Below are 19,125 nucleotides of genomic sequence, written 5' to 3'. Positions count from 1 at the left end.
ACCGTAACGAGTACAGGAGAAAACGATGCGCCGATAAGAAATAACGCACGCGTCCAAGCGCAGCTACGTAATTAATATGCTATCACATATCGGTGCTGTATGAACTTTCTATCATAACGATTTCATTTCGTGTATCGTCTATTGAGGTGCATTTGGTTATATATATATATGGTGTTCGTTTGCGGAACCGCCTAGGCAATAAAATATGAGGCGAATTACCATTATCGTCACCGATAACCGTGACCTGCCGCAACGATATTGCAACACGCAACAGGTGCGACTCATTTGTAAGATAAAGACACTGTCCCTGTCGATTGCGAACGAATAGACGAAGGCCAGCACGACGTGTTTCATGATACCCGTTAAATTACTACGTCAAAGAAATAAAGGCGGAATATTACTTTTTTTGAAAGTAATAGTTTGAATATATTTTTCCGGAATGGAGAAAACCTGTTGAAAAATATTACTTGGGCATTGGATAATTACAGATCGGGTATATGGCAGTTTATTAGAAAATCATTTTAAGTATAATGTATAAATTGTTATTAATATGTATAAATGTGCAATTAAGATAGATAGATTACGCATATATTTAAGCTTGAAACAAAAAATAGTAATTTGCAATTGCGGTTTGCCTTTAGGCGACTACACAATTAACGTGGTTTGCCGCGGCATTGGGTTGACTGCCTCCGTTCGAAGAATGGTTTAGAAATAAACTTAACAATCATGAACTCTCTATACCAAGATTGCACGCTTCTTTCGCAAGTCATTATCTATCTTATTGTTGCATAAAGAGTGACCTTTGGAGTTTCATTAGAGAAATGGCATGTGTCGATCTTGGACTATTCCAATTAGGATTAGATTTATGGAATCTTATTCTTATATACATACACGCGCGAGTCCCCCCACATCGGGCGATAAAATTTTCAATCCAGGATTCCATTCACGAATCGTCATCGCCATGGTATTTTCTATCGTATTGCCGTCATGTTTCATTACGACTTCAAGGAAAGGCTTTCTCGCCACAATACAAAACATTGGAAATATTTTTAGTATGTTGGCCTCTGAGATATTATCTTGCTAAACCAGTTATCGTAACTCGTTATCCTTGACAAACGTGGATATTTGTACCTAGAAAGACGCGAGAACCAATTTAATATGCAGTTTATTGACACTATTAACCGGCTTGACTAAAATATCTGAGAACTTCTGAATATATTAGAGAGTTTTAGGAAAAATCACGTATAATGGAATGTGAATTAATATGACAATAATTGATTCATCTCGAGCAATGATTAGTATTACTTTTCATTTTGAAAATTTATATTTTCTATTTTGACATTTGCTTATTTTATCATTTGTATTATATAACGTATAGCATGCAAATATATTTTATATACGCATATATATTTTATAAGCACATATGGTTTTCTCTTTATATCCGCATTTAATCCTATAATTAATGGATGTATATTTAAATATATATATCCAGAGATTGTACCGATGTTATTCATAGTTAAGTCGAACGTTAGAAGTACGGGAGGTAGGCGCTCTCTTGCGACACGAACACCGTCATCACGCTCGCGGTTCGCATAAGATCCTCTCGTGCCGTAGAAAAGCGCCAGCTATTGCGCCGCGAGAGTTGCATACGATCGAGAGCTGATCACTAAGGTTGCAATGTCTCGCAGTAACGGCCGTGGAAACGTTCCGCTGCGGCATTGCCACTTGCGTATGTAAATCGCGGCCATCCCGACAAATGACCTGTGAAAACAATTGCAAATGTATGCGACTTGTAATGATGGCATTCAACTAACTCCACAGCATTTTTCATTATCTTCAAAGAACATGTTTGTTTTAAATCTATTGACAATTATTAATAGCGTGCTGAAATTTTGATGATTATTTTCGACGTTACAATGTAATATGAACTTTTGTATCAAAGCGATCTTCGGTTATCATTTACTTCCAATAATTGCAAAACTTCAAGTAATAATATATATTTTTTTTATTTTGTTTCGTGGATGGCAAAAAATATTATTTGTCTAGATATTTGATGTATAGTATCACATGCAAATATATGCAGCTGCTTCTCTCCTTTTGCTTCTCTTTAGCAAAGCGCAATGGCTGGAAATCGACGTATATCAAACTATTTATTGCGCATCGGAGGGAGAATATCTCCTTCGGCGCCAGCCGTATTTTTTGATGTAGTAGCGTTACACAATTTCTGGACGATTGCCAACACTAGCGATGCACGCGACTACTTTGAGATTCCATTCCAATACATTTAATACAATTACGTACATCGCTCTCTCTCTCTCTTTCTTTCTTTTTCTCTTTTTCTTCTTCTCTCTTCACGCATTACATGCTAAGCTTAATATGTCTACTGATACAACCTATGGTGATCATTCACGCATCCGTTTCGGTAAATCGCATATATACATATATATGCGTGTTACATATGACACGCATGTCGGCTTATTCGTGTTATCTCAGAGCATGAAGAGAGGTCGACAGGCTAATCAGACTATGACGCTCGTGCGAAGCAGTAAGTGCGCGTAAAAATTACAAAGCCCGTAACGAGAATCTTAATTTATACGCGGGACCGACGTCCAAATTAGAAAGTGAATCCTCGCATTCGGAACCGCACAAGCGCGATTTGCTACACAATAGCAAAACAAAATGAAAATATTTAAAGTATTTATTTACAAAAAAAAATAGAGATAACTAAACAAACATATGTATTAACGTGTATTAATTAATTTGCAATTTGAAATCATCGATCGGTGATCAATTATCATATTTGATTCTCAAGGTTCAATGGATTCTTTGTCAATCGGCACAAACATACCTTGCGAGTATATTATTAGATATTTACTATTTAATAATTTTAATAATAATTTTAATATTAATTCCAATTATAATTTTCTTACATTTTACTTATCAAAAAAATCAATGAATTGACTCAGTCTTTTGTCGGATTTCTTATGGTCGATGTTACATATAATCGACATATATGTTAGCTTTGAATGGATGGACATTATATGACTAATTATAATTGCTACATGTGTTTATGCGCTAAAAATACATGGAAAAGCATTCTTGATTACTCACGCATTATCATATGCGGAACGGCATAAAAAAGATATACGCGATTATCATCTTTTACACAATTGATTTACTGTTCTACGCATTACTTAATACTTGTGCAAATCTTTCGTAATCGGTGCACGAGAAATCACTGTATCGTGTATATTTATCGCATATCGTTACCTACACGCATGATTAATATGATCATTACGTATTGTAACAACTTAGATTCATCGGACTGCTCGATGAGAGCGATCGTTAGTTATTGTCGGCGCGTAATTGAAGGTCCACGAACACAGATATATAAATTCGCAGTGCGAAACGATAAAAAAAATCGCAAATAGATCGAGATGTGTAAAAAAATTCACAGCAGTCATTAAAATAATGAGAATGAGCGTCACACATCTGAGAGTCGAAAAAAACAAATCTGGTGAGAAATCTCCTTCACGAGATGTCCCGCGCAAACAGCATTTTTTAAATCTCAATTTTATTACGGTGTTATTCTTAATATTAACCGTGCTATATAAAATCAAGTGAAAGCACCTCGTTTAAATACCTATTATTTAAAATTTTTTTTTTTTTCGTATTATTGAATGAAAGTTTCTAACTTTCTTAAAATGTAATTTTATTTTATTTTAATCAAGTTTAATTTAATTCAATGACTATCATTAATTTTGCAAAGGCACGAAAGTATGATACGGAATTTTTGATGTTACTTCCGCTTAAGAAAGTTATAATTTCATTTCTAACTGGTCGAGAATAGAATGCAAAAATATTACTTTCTCCGAATACTTCGCGATAATTGACGGTGTGTAGGGCGACCAGAACTCGTCGGCATGTAATCTTAGCACCGCTTTGATTTAAACTATATCTGTATCTGATTCAAAATTATAGTATACGAGAAACTAGTATTAAGAAACTAATTACGTTTGTAAAACATCGCTGATCTATGTAATCTGCTATTTCGATCAGTTCTTTCATGCGATCTCATATAATTCGATTCGGGCCGGTGCTCGGCTTAGCTTCGCCGATTTATCCTTGCTTTTCTATTCATTACGGATTTATAAGATATATGGTCTTTGCAGATAAATTTTCTGTTTTTTATATTGTATTTCTTCCTCTGTAATCTATCGCTGTGCATTCATTACTATCAGCAAATTAAATTTTTGTCTAAAACAATATCGAACCGATAACAACAATTAATCGTTTCTAAAAAAATTTCTAATATTTTAGAAAGGAATGCATGTTAACTTCTAGATGTATATATATATATATCATATGCATGTTGCAACATTTATATAATATTAACGCTTTTTTATAGTCGTTGCAAGAAGAATATATTTTTTACATATAGAAAAAAGAAAAATTATAGCACTGTCTGATTTATCAATATCAGCTTTGATATCCGTTCTCAATACTTTTTTCATTCTCGCATAATTCTTTGCTTGATAATTTGAAATAATTATATGTAACGATGTGCGCGGTGATGTGGATGCAGTCAGATCATTTGCTTTATTTCGTAATATTTGATAATTTTAATTTGCGGTTTTGCTGTAGCTCATATATTTACTTTTATCTAGAAATAGTTAGACATGGATAAATATTTCTTTGAAATTCATTTACGTATAATATATTTAATTTTTGTTTTACGTAAGCTCGTGATCATTAACAAGATTATTGAATAAATTAATAATCCCGATATCGACACGTTAATAAACACGCGTGAATGACACTCCAACAAATGTTCGATAATGATTTATTACTTCACGAGTTACACACTCCAACATTCCTTGCTTATTTCAACGTAGCGCAAAAAGAATTATTTTATGTTCCGAAAGCAGAGCACAGATAATGCTGTGTCCGCGCTGTTAACGTTCACCAAGGCCCTTCCTGAACGTAAAAGGAAATTGAATGCGGTTGCCGCGCGAAATTTCCTAATAATATGTCTTCCTTAAAGAGCCGCTCGAAAAAAGTATGTAACAAATCGCGTTCTAGAAATGCCTTCCCGCTAGCGGTTCCTCTCGTTTTTCCGGTTCTCTCCGTATCGGTTAATTCTTTCGAAATGCACGACACCTCATTGCCAGTCGATTTCAATACTCGCTCGAATGCCGAGCTAACGAGCTTAAACACGAGCAAGCGCGAATATCGTAGGTATTGGTGAATCGTCGGCTATTTGATTCGATACACGCTTCAGTCGTTCTGTAATCTTATAAATTCGCAAGCACAAATCTGAACTCTGTATTCTCGACTGTGATTCTATGAATAGATTTCTTTTAATGTGATGCTCCAAAAAAGATCTGCCCGAAGATCAGAACACGGAGCGAAAATTATTTGGCGTCATTTGTATGGAAATCGCGAAAAGCTAGACCCTCGTGCCTTTTAAGATATCCGGCCCGGTGAAGTAATGGCGCTTGAGTTTTTCTGGTCTCCTGGCTGTCCCACTTCTATCAGGATCAAATGCACGGTTGCCTGATTGACAGACGAAAATGGTATAGTCAAGAAACACATTCTTCGTCCGGTCAACTCACATAAATAAGGACGTGCTATTTGTAACGTTTACTTTGTCATGTATCGGTCAACATCGATTTTCGTTTCGATACAAAATCAAAATCGATCGCGAAAGATTAAGAAACTGAAAAAATTGATAAGATTTATGTACGATTTGTTAATTTAAAATTTAAATGATCTAAAATACGTTCATCTAAAATAATTATTTAATTTTAAAAATAAACTTAAGTGTATATCGAATATTACATTTTACAAGCGTATCAGAAACGTATCATAAAAAGCGTATCATATTTCTATAATGCGATTTAATTAAATATTACTAATATTTATAACTATTTTAAAAAATGCGATGCATATATTAAATGATTTGTATTAAAGTACTTATAAAATTTACATTAGACTTACTTATAAAATTAACAATATAATGTCAAAGAATTTGACCCGCGATACCGGAACTCCATTAAGTCTTGTCTAATGTACTTATTAGCCTTGTCATGGACTTCGGGGCGTTCTATCTTGGGAGCATAACATCCGCGTGTTTTTTTATACTAACGTAATAGCTGACAAAAATGGCGAACAAGATACTATTCAGTTTCTTGGCTATATAAGGATACATAATTTGTAATAGCGACTTGATAATTTATTGCAATAGCAGAACGAGCTTGCCACACAGTCATCAGGAAATCTATCAAAAATACGAATAGATATTTTATTTTAATATATCTTAGCTTTCTTCAAAGATCTCAATTACATCTATATCGTTTTATTATTCGTATATATAATTATAAAATGATCGAAAAATTAAACTATATTACATTAAAATTCTTTAAAGCGAAAAAACAATATATCAAATTGCAATAATATATTAAATTCGCGATTGGCAAGCGTGGCAAATTTTAATTTGTTTCGCAAATTAGGATGAGGCTCTTTATAAATTTAATTATTACGAGAGAAAGCTGATATAAACGGGAAGTTGTGAGAATACGAACAGAAGTACACGATCAAACTCATACTCTTGCATCACGTTGTTATGTACCTTTTTTATACCGGCATTTCTCATTGCAATTTGAAAGTATTATTAGATAATCACCGGCAAAAATCATATTGTTAGACAACGGATTGGTGTGCAAGAAATACTGATTTTCCGATTATGGAACTATAGTAGACATCTGAAAATAAGCTAAGCTATCAACTACTTAGAGATACGTAGTAGAGTGATCCTAATCTTCCACTTTCTCGTATCTCTCTCGACAATCAAGTACCACCGTTGAGATTTAACGCGTTTCTTGACAAATTGCCTCGTATTAACGATATATTAACCTCCTATAATGGTTTCGAAAAAAATGGAGACCCACGACGTTTTATAGAGCAAGGATGCATTCTGGTCTGCGATCGACGATCCAGAATTTGCTCTCCTAGACAAACGAGTGGCAATTTGTTATCCGGCGAAAGAGCGATGGATGTGCGAGCACGTTCATTCATCGTGCTCGCGATCCTTAAACGCCCGATCGTAAATCATCGTGTGTAGGCGATCCAACAGTCGATCATGTGTTTGATTTGCGATAACGATTCATGAACGACAGGATGAGCTCGAGAAACAGCGGGAACCTTCGTACGAAGATCGGCCACTTTCTCCGGTGCTTCAGTCAGACCGGAATATCTTTCACTCGCCGAGTTGTGAGATTATTTATCCGTATTCTTGTGTACCCGCGATATTTATGTCATGGCACAAAAAAAAAGAATACGAGAAATGTGTGTTTCGATGGCTCGGTGATGTCACTGTCCGAGATTGATTGTAACTGAAATGACGCTGATCAAGAACTGCTATAAATTTTAGCCTCTATCCTCAAATAATTTTTTGATATAATATCGAATATATATTACGTTCTTCTTATTATGCTTTCTATGTTTTTTTGACACCGATTATGTTGATTCTTAATTTATTATCGTATATGGATGGACTTCGATGCACTGCAACGTTAGGCGAATGAGATTTCTTCAAGCGAATTTCAAGGAAGTCATTAGATCGGTAAGAATCTATGGCGGAATGAGTCAAGAAAGTTACATTAAACAGGAAGCGATAGCTCGCGTCTCGGCACGTTTTTGCGAGATGTTCTTTGGTCATAGCCGAGAGAGATATCGTGACGACGCATTGCCGGAGATTGGAGATTCTCTCTCTGAATGTTGCGTGAAAGTGATTCCATAATAACAAAGATGTACGCACATAGCATATTGAGATTAGTTTATTTCGAAGGAGCAAAAAAGAACAAGAATCGAAGAGACTATGATATTTTTAAGTTACCTTGGCCGCAAACAATACTTTTTAGAATTTTGTAGGATTTTGGATCTATTAAATTATTTAACTGTCAAATTATTATTAACTAATTATATTTTAGATGCAATTTTATTTTATATTTATATATATATTTTTTAAATACTAGCATTTAATTTGAGAGACACCAAGAGAAATTAGATAAAATCATAATTGCTTCTTATATTTCATAATTGTTTCTTATATTACAATTCTCAACTATTAATCCAACATGCTAACATATTTTATGAAATATATCTAACCATTTCATTAGACTGTCGGATAATTATCTCAAAAATTATTATGACGATGCGTCAAGATATGAATACGAGACGAGCTTAAAAAAAGTTGAAATAGAAAACCTGTTGAGAATCATATAACCGAGTTACAAAAAATTTATTATAATAATAATAAATCGGGACAAGGAAAAAATTTGTTGATAAAAAATAATTTATATGGCCGATTTGGTCCGCGGATTTCTGTCAGACATGTTAACGTAAACTAATTAGAGTCGCGATTCATTATTAGGCTGAAAGAAAACCTACTTTTTCGATCATCATTTTATAACTCGAATAATGTAGATGGTGTCAACACTATAATGCAAAAGAAAGTTTGGCGTGCATGAGAGAGTTCTTTCTTGTGATAACCAGATGATTTTTCGTTTACTTTCACCGGATCTTCGAGCAAACGTTTATCCTCCCGCACGCTTATAACTCGTTGCCGATGTACGATAACCCGATGTCATGCTATCAATCGATTGCATCGGCTTTCTACACATTCGCGAAAGTTTCGGATCTGCGTGAAAGTGCGTTTTGTTTATTTCTTGCCGTCTGCGACGAAGATAATGGCGTGTTAATAGCAGTACAATAAAGTACAAATTAGCAACTGTCAATAAAGATTTCTTTAGGTAGGTTCCATATAATTGATTGTATTCTAATATTGCTTTGATTTGTACGCGCTTTCTAATCATTAATTCTGCTGACAAATAGTTTTTGCAAGAAATAATCAATTACGCTGACAGGATGAATGAACAGTAAATAGTAATGAGCGACATCGTAACATAAGATTCGAAAGCAGAACAAAATCTTGACGCTCTTTATTCTCCGCAAAATTGTTAGCCGACTGCGTTATAAAAACGACGACCGAGTTACTACAAATTTACATATATATCGCACAGTAAAATCTGAAACGTACATTACACGCTACTCGGAACAGTACGCGGCGACCTGCTGAGAAGATATTACTGAAACAGTTTCACCAAGTAAAGTGATTGATGTGTAACAAACTGTGCTCACCACAGATTTCCACGCGAAAAAAGCAAAATCTTGTTTTTGAAGGTAAAACGTTAAGCAAAACTCGACAATTTATGTCTGACTTGCGTAAATATGCATATATTGTTATCTAAAACAATTGTTTTTATATTTGAAATATAGCGACTATTAATACATATGTTGCACAGTTGTAATATCTTTACCAATTATGTAAAATAATATATACAAAATTTATTACATATGAAAAAATTACATAATATATTTACTTATATTTTTACAGCAATTTTACTTAAAAAACATAATAATATTTTTTAATTTTTTTTTCTTTTTTTGTTTTTGTTTTGGTAAAGCTATACGTATATTTTTGCTACAATAAAATTTATCAAATTGGTGATGTTGAAAGTAAATAAATAACACTCTGCCACCGAGGATGTGTATCACGATGTCCAAAATCATATCCCAAAATATGTACATACATATTCTCGACATAACGCACCGGTAGATTTATCTCTAAAGTGATGTATCGCGGGTCGCGCGAAAGTGCATGGGGATCCGCGAACGGCGTAAATTTACTGCTTATTATCCATTAACCGCGCAGCAAAAATTGACAAGGACACCGAAGATGGCAAGATCGCGTGTGAAAGTACATGCTCTTCTCGGCGGTGACCGATACGTGCGTGCATCACTCTTGCGTGACAGTCTCTGCACGTGTATGACGTAAAGTGGGGGATCGCTATCGCGCGGATCACGTGAACCCCGGGATCATGCGTGACTCGTGAGCCTTGGCACGCATATTATGCCTATTATCCTGCGCGCACAATCGATAGGCGAAACATTCACGCGTTGTAAATGCGCCGGGTACATTCCCGAGCAACTGTCGGTCGCCTATCATATGCGGTAGCCACGCACAGACAACGCACCACCTACGCAATCCGGATCATTCAACTTGAGCGAGTAATGTATTTGCGGGTTACACCTACACAGGGGTTAACGAAGCGCACAATGCGCGATACTTTCTTGACCGAACCTCGTCGCGCTAAAAATAGAACGATTGTCGTTGCAAAGCAGCCAAGACATTTTTATCTGCTTATACGCCGAGATATGTTTGGATATGAGGTATGCGAGTATTTCGAAACACATTCAATAAAATTTGTTTTAATTGTCACCGGGGCGCATTTGGCTAATGTAATTCGCAATGTTACATCGCGCCTTTTGATTGTGCACAGCATTGTAATAGCCTCCTATCGATACTTTTACCGGTTCTGCCTACCAAGCTTTCAAGCATAATTTCAATCAAGATCAGCTGACATTTACGCCTCTGTGTGTAGCGCAATAAAGAAAATGACTAATTATCTGTCGGTCGACCATGTAGGATGCTTAGTTCCGTTCGCGTCTCACTCTGTAGAACTGGAGCGCATTAATTCCGGACAATACCCTTTAATGCACGGTGATCATTGAACTTCTAAACGAGGAATCAGTATTGCCTTAGAACGTCGCCGTGTTTGTTAATCGATGACTGCGTTGGCACAGATTGGTGCAATAAAACGAACACTGACTTGAATAATAATTAAATCATTTCGCTACACATCTAAATTATTCAAATAGCATCCGCAATTCAAGTAGCAATTTTGCATTGTCAAAGATCGTAGACATGGAGAGAAAGAGAATAATCTTGTACGATCCAACTTCTCTTATTTTTTGTCAATTGTCTATTTTTGTAATCTTATATTTACTTAAAAAAGAATTTATATATATATATATATATATATATATATATATAATATTATAATAATCTAATATAAATTGTGTTTTTTTATAATATTTTATCTTATAATTGCAACGAAAAAATAGTTTAATTTTTAAATGTATAATATATTTATATATGTTTATATTTATTTATTGAGATGCTTATATTGAGTACACATTTTATTATGATTTAATTAATATTGAAAAATGACAGAACACGATTTTAATCTGAATTTACCTGAACATTTTCAATTATAATATTTTCACAACTACCTATGATATTCTAATTATGACGAATACATAAATCACGACGCGATGAAAAGCCTTTTTAACGCATTATTGACCTTTCGTTAACATAAATTCGATTTAACAAGTGTAAACTTGTACTCATCGATTTTCCTCTCACAACAGTATTACACAACATTAAGGATGACAACTGCATGTACAGTGAAAAACATATTATCTTGAAAATCATCATCTTTGTTAGGATGACTTTGATTAATGAAGTGTAACGGGAGAAATAGAAATACATATCGGAGCTCGCGAACATATTCGTCTCGGAGCTAATTGGTTACCGCAGAATCTTAATGATCAATTCGTCCTTGTGCCAATGATCGAAGCGCTCTAGATCCCACCGGTAATTAGATATGCAGGAAGAAAACGGTAACAAGGATGCCATGTCCTTCTTAGACACTTGTTTTTTTCCATGTACTTTCATACTTGCCATCGATACGCATCACATGAAGGTTTAATGACAGCGAGGAACTATCGATTTATTTCGAAACTACGACGGAATGTCCTAGAATACAAGTTTTTTTCGTAAAGCTTATATAGTTTTGTATAATCCCATAAAAAATTCTTATAAAAATAAAGTTACATAAAATCGAAGGAAGAAGACTATCCTTTTCAATACAGAAATTTTTCTAGATAGAACCAAGAAGAAAAATATAATAATATGAATCTCTACGGCTAGCCTTAGGGAGATTATGAAAGCAAACTTTGCGTTTTTAAGTGAAGCATTGCAATTTACGTAGAAGCATTCGTGCCTGATCGCGAGAAAAGAACCTGCTGCAGGGAACGACGATCGAATGATTAAGGTATTATACATATCTTATGCCATGGAATTGGCAAGATGAGGGATAATCGGTAGTCACTTTCCTCTCCAGCAGCCGTCGAAAAGATCGCAACGATCTACAACGATCGTGCCCAACGGGAATCACGATTCCCGAAGAGTTACGTCCTAAACCGTGTCGTTAACTCATCTACCGGTACCTGAAAGAAAAATTATGCTACAGAGAACATCGAGAATTCTCGTCATCGTGCTCAATATATATTTATATACTTATATATATTTATATACTTCGTGACACCCGGAAATTAAGTACGCCTCAACGAAGATATAAAGAAAAAGAGAAAGTTGAGAATTTCAGTGATCTACGCCAAAACTGCATCTAACGTCAATCCTTTCAATTATATATATATATTAGTCTTGATATATATAAATTTTTTAGTGTCTCATAAGATTTAATTAATCCATAAAAAAGTTTATACTGAAATTGATGATCAATCATCATCAATAATATGTATGAGAATTTTGATTGTAAAATTGGTTGTCAGAGAGTAAATCCATAAATACAATCTGAAAGAAAAAATAAAGTTGATTATGTTAAATCATGATTAATTCCACTTTGAAAGTGATATGCCGAGATCAATACTAGTTGATAGAAGATGAAATATCAATTAATAGTGTCGCTTTAAGGCACTTATATGTGATTTAAACAAAGAGAAAGTCAACGACTATTAAATTTCTCTTTTGGAAGAATTTTAGAGATTAATTATTAAATTTCCAACCAAAGATAAGACATTTTCTTTTTTAAATAATTTTGAACTATTTATAGACAGTAAAATTTATTTTATTATCTTTGCAATAAAAATCTTTGCAATTATTATTTTATTTATTTTATTTTGTATTGCTATATAACGATTATAGAGTATAGAAATAAATGTTCATAATAACGTGATTGTATGATTTGATTTGATAAAATAATCAAAATTAATCAAATCATGATTGAGAGAAAAATAGAGTTTATATAATTTATTTTTGTTCGTAAATTTTTAGATTTTATTTTAATATAATATATAATGATCTTAATAACTATGTTCTAACTTTAACATTTAAAATAATTTTAGTCTAGTTTATATATAATTTCTATGATCAAGCGGTAGGATGTCCCACTTTTTTGTATATCCGAGTTCTGAAAACAAGTTTCACAGGAACCCTCGTAGCGAGATAATTATATAGTTCTGATCGTGAAAGTGGCATCGACCTATGCCAGTGGTCGCTAGAGCATTAGCTGAATAGGTTGATTGTACTGTCAAGGTCAATCTCATCTAACTAGTTGTCAGTGGGTTGACATTCACACAGTCAAAAATGGGATATGGCATTGTTAACTCTTATCGTCATTCTATTATTTTAGAGATATATCTCTTTTCTAATATTTAATATTAAATATAATATTTAAAATTTTGTAAATTATATGAATATATTTGAGAAATATTCGATTTGCATTTTATATATACTTAAATTAATTAAATTGCAACTTTTATTTAATATATTTTTTATTATTTTTGTGTGCGTACTTTATAATATATGTAAATAATGCTATAAAAATTTATTTGTAACATTTATTGAGAATTGAGTAACCTGTTTAATAACTCTTTAAAAAATATTTGTATAATTATATTTAATTAAAAATTTAATTAGAAATTAAGTTCTTACATCAGAGAATTGTGCAAATCGCAGCTAATTCTTAATTAATCCTATCCATTACGCTTTGTTCCTCACTATTTATAACGTTCTCATGGAATATATTTATGAATCTTAACATATATAATAGCACAAGTTGCAAACCTAGATTTCTCAGCAACTTTCACGATTTGTTTCCCATGCTGAGACGCGAATAAAAATATATATTATTCTTGATAATATATCATGCATTTTTTTTAACCATCATTCCAACATCGTACCATTAAGTTAATATTATTTAAAAAATTAAAAATTTTTCTTCTTTTCTTTATATATATTTCATGTTTTAAATGTTAGTATATAAATGTTAACAAAATTGATAGAAGAAAAGAGAGCGCCATATTCATAATATACTTTCAACATAATGCAACTGTGAAAGGAGATTAATACTTCGAGAGAAGAATGGAGATTTAAACGCAAACGAAAAAGGTTTAAAATTTTTTTTTTTCCTTAAAACATCGAATCTCAAAATTCTTATTTGTCGATAAATCGCAAAAAGACATTTGATTTAATCTCCATGAACTATTGCAGAACGTTAATTTATAACTATAAAACATTGGCTAAATATTATCAGTTGAACAGCGCAACGGTTTTTAATTATGCATTGTGTTTATATAAAATTGTTATTACTCAATTCGACATCGGTATTACTTTAGCAACATCTCGATGTCATCCGGATAAAGAAAAGTTTTTTATCATTCCAACTACTTTGCATAAGCCCGTCTGCATGTATCTTGATCAAAGAATATGAAACAAGAACAAATAGATGCAAAAAATTAATTACTTAATTATTATTTATACCAATCATCATTATCATCCAACTATATAACAATTACTAAAAATATTTGTGCAACTTTTTACACATGCTATTTATTTTCTATTTATATCATCGAAAAGTATTGTAGCGAAAGATGTTTTGTCACTCAATGATAGATAAATAATAATACAAAAGAAGAAGGTTTTTAAACCAAATATCGCAATAGAGGTAGTTTACCAATCTCATCGCGACTTCCTTTCGGGAGAAAGTTTGTGATTGAATTCTCGCCAACGCTGTGATAAATTAAACGAAAGTTTAAAGTCATCACGTTCTCTACGAGGTTATCGCTACTATAATACGTATAACGTGCAGTGCAGACCGTGTGGAGCTCGGATGGTGTATTATATAGCGAAAACCGGATGCTTTCACTCTCAAGAAATATTTTCGAGAGACGAGCCGCGTATTTTTTTTTTCTCTATCTCTTTTTCTCCTGGTTTCTTCTCTGCAGTCCTTTTCAACATAATCTTTCAAAGATAAAGGTGTGGCCAACTCCCACGTTCTATACTGCGAGATTCCCATAATATTATCGATTATTAACGATGCATCCCAATGCAAGTTGCGCTATCTGATTTTTCTAAATCAATAACATGCCTTCAATAAAATAAATCAAAACATTCTTAGACTTGTTTTATCGTCGAATTCCTAATCTGTAATGATTATAACAAAATGGCAAAATCCTGTTAATATAAATAGTGCAAAAACATTAAATATGATATATTTATTTCTATAAATATTTTAGTTTTTTTTTTAAATTAGAGAAGAACAATAAAAAAATTTACGTAAAATTACAATATTAAATAAACTATTAAGTTTCTAAAAATTATTAAATTATTCAAATACTATACATAAAATCACAATATTTCGGACGGAAAATAACCAGGAAAATATATAGCTTTGTTCCACCCATTCATTGAATTATTGAGATTGTTGACGGTGATTCAAGATGTAGATTCAAGACTCGTGATCATGAGATCGATTAACTAAGTAAAGTTGTTTTTTGTTATATGCGAGAAAGAAAATCAAGAATAATCCTTGTGTTGAAATCATCAAGACATTTATAATAATATAAAATTAAGCCCTTGTCTCATCAACGATTAATTGATGCAATGATCACTTATTACAATCTTATAATTTTGCTTTTATTAAATATTTATTAGCATGGAAGTATGTAAGTATTTATTTCACACATTATACAATTAAATTATATTTTTATATTAATATTTACAAATTATTATTTTATGTAATTATTTAATAAAATATTTAAAGAAAGAGATACTAATATCATTTAAAATCTATTTTGTTCGATATTAAAGAATTGAACACTTTATTTGGATGTTTAGTAATTTATCCGGAAGATTGATAAACTGACAAGAACGCGTCTTGCATATCTTATGGTATATCTGGTTACGTGCCGATGCCAGCGGCACCGACGTCACTAATTTTTCAGAAAGTTTGCGAAAGCAGGAAGCACACATTCCTCGATTTCAATTCAATCAGTACAAAATTTCTCGTTCTACGGAACGTAATAGTTCGCGTCTTTTCCCTTCGTGACTTAGGGCGAAAAAAAAAACAAAAGGGGCAGCGCACTTCAGTTAATGGTAATCACTTCCTCGTCGTTGTGCGGAGCGCTCATAAAAATCCAACCTGATTTGCGATTTGATTATGTCGTTCGCGTATTCATTACAATTTCTAAGTAGTGTGCAGCTATGTTGAAATGGGAAACTGCAAGCTGTAACATGGCGAAACACACGTCTCGTTCCTCCATTAATATCAGTGTATCGTCTATTCGTCTAGCGTGTATTTTCACGAATATTGCACGAGAGAGATATAATTTTTTTACTTTCTGTAAATTTGCATTATTATTGTTTGCCAAATGTACATTAAGATCTCTTTATTAAAATTATTGTAAAATTTATACAAGAAGAATTAAATACATATAAAATTATTAAAATATTAATTACGTAAACACTCACTTTAAATATTATGTTACTTTGCATGAATAGTGTTTTGACAACCGTTTAATTTTTCGCAAAATAATGTTCTTTTAAATATGCAACGTAAATTCCGATTAAAAATCTCGATAGATGAGATAATCACCGCATGTCACGAAGCGGTGACATAAATCGGCAAAGTTTATCAACTTTCATTAAGCTATAATGATCGCGCAATGTTCTTTTCACGCGAGACGAGCGCGACGGTAAAGCGTCATCTCCGGTTGTGTCGCAAATAGTGTCGCTGGGACAATGTTGAGAGTGTGACGACGCCGCACGCGAGGAAGCGGAATTCCCGCATTGGTGTCATCTCCATTGTTGCAGGATACGTAGAATGTCATTGAAAAATGGGGCCATGCAAGTAAATTGATGCTTAATAAGTAGTTAGTTGAGTAGCAATATGCATTACCTTTCCTCTCCCTCTTTGAAAGGATTTATAATATTACTTATACAATTAATTATACATTTTTTATTTATATAAAATATTATTGTTTATATTTTGTCATATTTTTTTGATAAAACGATATATTTTTAAAATTTTACAGCGCATATATATGTACATGCTAAATAAATAGAAAAAAATTATTTACTGTATCAATTTTTATCAGCACAATAAATGGAATTATTAATATATAATTACAGTACGTAAATCAGTCTTACAATGCATTCTCTATATATGAGCAAAATAATAATTTTTTTAGATCTGCCAATGCATGGCAATATTGTCGAAAGTAAGAGTCTAGCAGACTGTATTATTACTCAAGATTTACATTCCGTACGAAACACGTAGCCAGCGTGTCTTTCGTCACTTGGACTTGATTGTTCTATTATGCAGAAAGCGCTCGCGGTTCGTCGCTAGAAAGTAAAGTACGTCGTGCATGTTTAAGGAAGACCGATTGTCGTGTCATCGTGTAACGTTTCCTCTCTGAATTCAATGCGAAGCGCTTCTATGATAACAAATGTGACAAATGAAACTGAGAGTGAATGTATAGACATAGACCATTAGTGACTATTAATATATGAATAGCGCGCGCTGTATATCAGAATAAATAAAAATATATACTTTTCCCTTTGTTAATATGTTTCAAAGAGATGCCGTATCTGACAATTTAAGGAAGGTGATCAAGACTCGTGATTCTTGATCGCGATACGCGGCACGATAAATTACCAGAATCCCGCGGAATCGCACCAACAAATTGGCGGGCGGCTGCTGCCTCATTACATTGCGGCGAGCCATAATTGGCGTGATGAAATACCACTGACAGATCGCGATTTAACAAGTCCATTGAGCTAATTTCTTTTGATGCGATCCGAAAATCGGATGGTGCCGCGAGCTCGATAAATCGAAAAATGACGCTTTGAAAAAAAATATTGCAAATCATCTCGCGAAAAAATAAACTTGCGCCCCTTTGTAAAATTAATCAAAAACATGTTAGCTATTTTTTGTTCGCAATTGTTATTTTAATCCAAGTATTACATAAATATCATATATCTCATTAAAAGTTAGTAAATTCATTTATAACGCTAAAACTCCCGAGATTTATGATGGAATAAAAAACAGACGGAAATGTCGGAAACATTGTCAGCCTAGTACCGTGTATCTCAGAAACACAGTTGACAAGCAGTGCCGAGGGAGTGAGGGGTCTTGACTTTATACAGGTATCTCTGGAGACATACTAAATCCTCGGTAAGCGTCTACGACTTGTCATCGACGTAATTGACTTTCTCTCGTGTCGAAAGAATGAAAGAAATCCGGCAAGATCGTCCGTCAGTAAGGTAGGAACTAATTAAGGATGTCCGATAATGTCTGCGAGCTAATTAATAACGGCTTGATTGGATGCTACGGAACAACGTGCGATTATTTTTCTCTCTTCTTCTACATGTTTTTGTATTTTTAAATGAATCTCACTGTGCGCGATCAATACTTTTACAAAAGGAACGTAGATATAAACTAACGTTTAAAAGTGCATTCATGAAAAGCGACAAATACAATCGAATTTATTTCAAAGACATAAACAAGAGTAGCCGGTTTTGCAGACGAAAAATCGTATTCCACAGAAAGGAATTCTTTTATCATTGTAGTATTAAAATGTATTTTACGAAGACACGTATACTAATTTATGTAGCATAAAAATAACTTAAATTACTACATCATAATTCAGGTGTATTGTTGCAAAATATCTGAATCCGCTTATTTTAAAAAATAAAAATCAATATCACACAATTTTCAAGTAACTCTTAATCCGATGATATATGGAACCATAAATTATCGACTTTCACGATATATTCGATCTCTTGCAGTTGCCGATATTATGTATGTAATCTATATAGCGTTTTCAAGGTGTTCCATAAAGCTCCTTGAAAATCACGATGCAATTAGCTATTGCTCGCGAGTGAAGCGATCGATTCAATGGTCTACGCGCTAAGCGAGGATGGTCATTAACGGACTGCAACATATTTTGTCAAGTTTCGATATCGACAATCAAAGTCGTTTCACCGTGATTCGTGGATGCATGTTTGTCTCAAAAAAAAAAAACATCTCGCTCTTTGCTTACGGTGCATAACTGGATCGTAAATATCGGTACCTT

At 33.2% G+C, this 19,125-nt stretch overlaps 1 protein-coding gene across 1 annotated transcript in view; it reads left to right on the top strand.

The window, feature by feature from the left end:
- The window catches only part of LOC126850323 (uncharacterized), a 51,418-nt gene that overhangs the window by 25,372 nt on the left and 6,921 nt on the right, over positions 1-19,125 (top strand). The window lies entirely within an intron of this gene.

This window comes from Cataglyphis hispanica, chromosome 6 (genome assembly GCF_021464435.1).
Source record: "Cataglyphis hispanica isolate Lineage 1 chromosome 6, ULB_Chis1_1.0, whole genome shotgun sequence".
Taxonomy (NCBI): domain Eukaryota; kingdom Metazoa; phylum Arthropoda; class Insecta; order Hymenoptera; family Formicidae; genus Cataglyphis; species Cataglyphis hispanica.
Note: the sequence above shows the minus strand (reverse complement) of the source record. Positions and strands in the feature narration are given on the sequence as shown.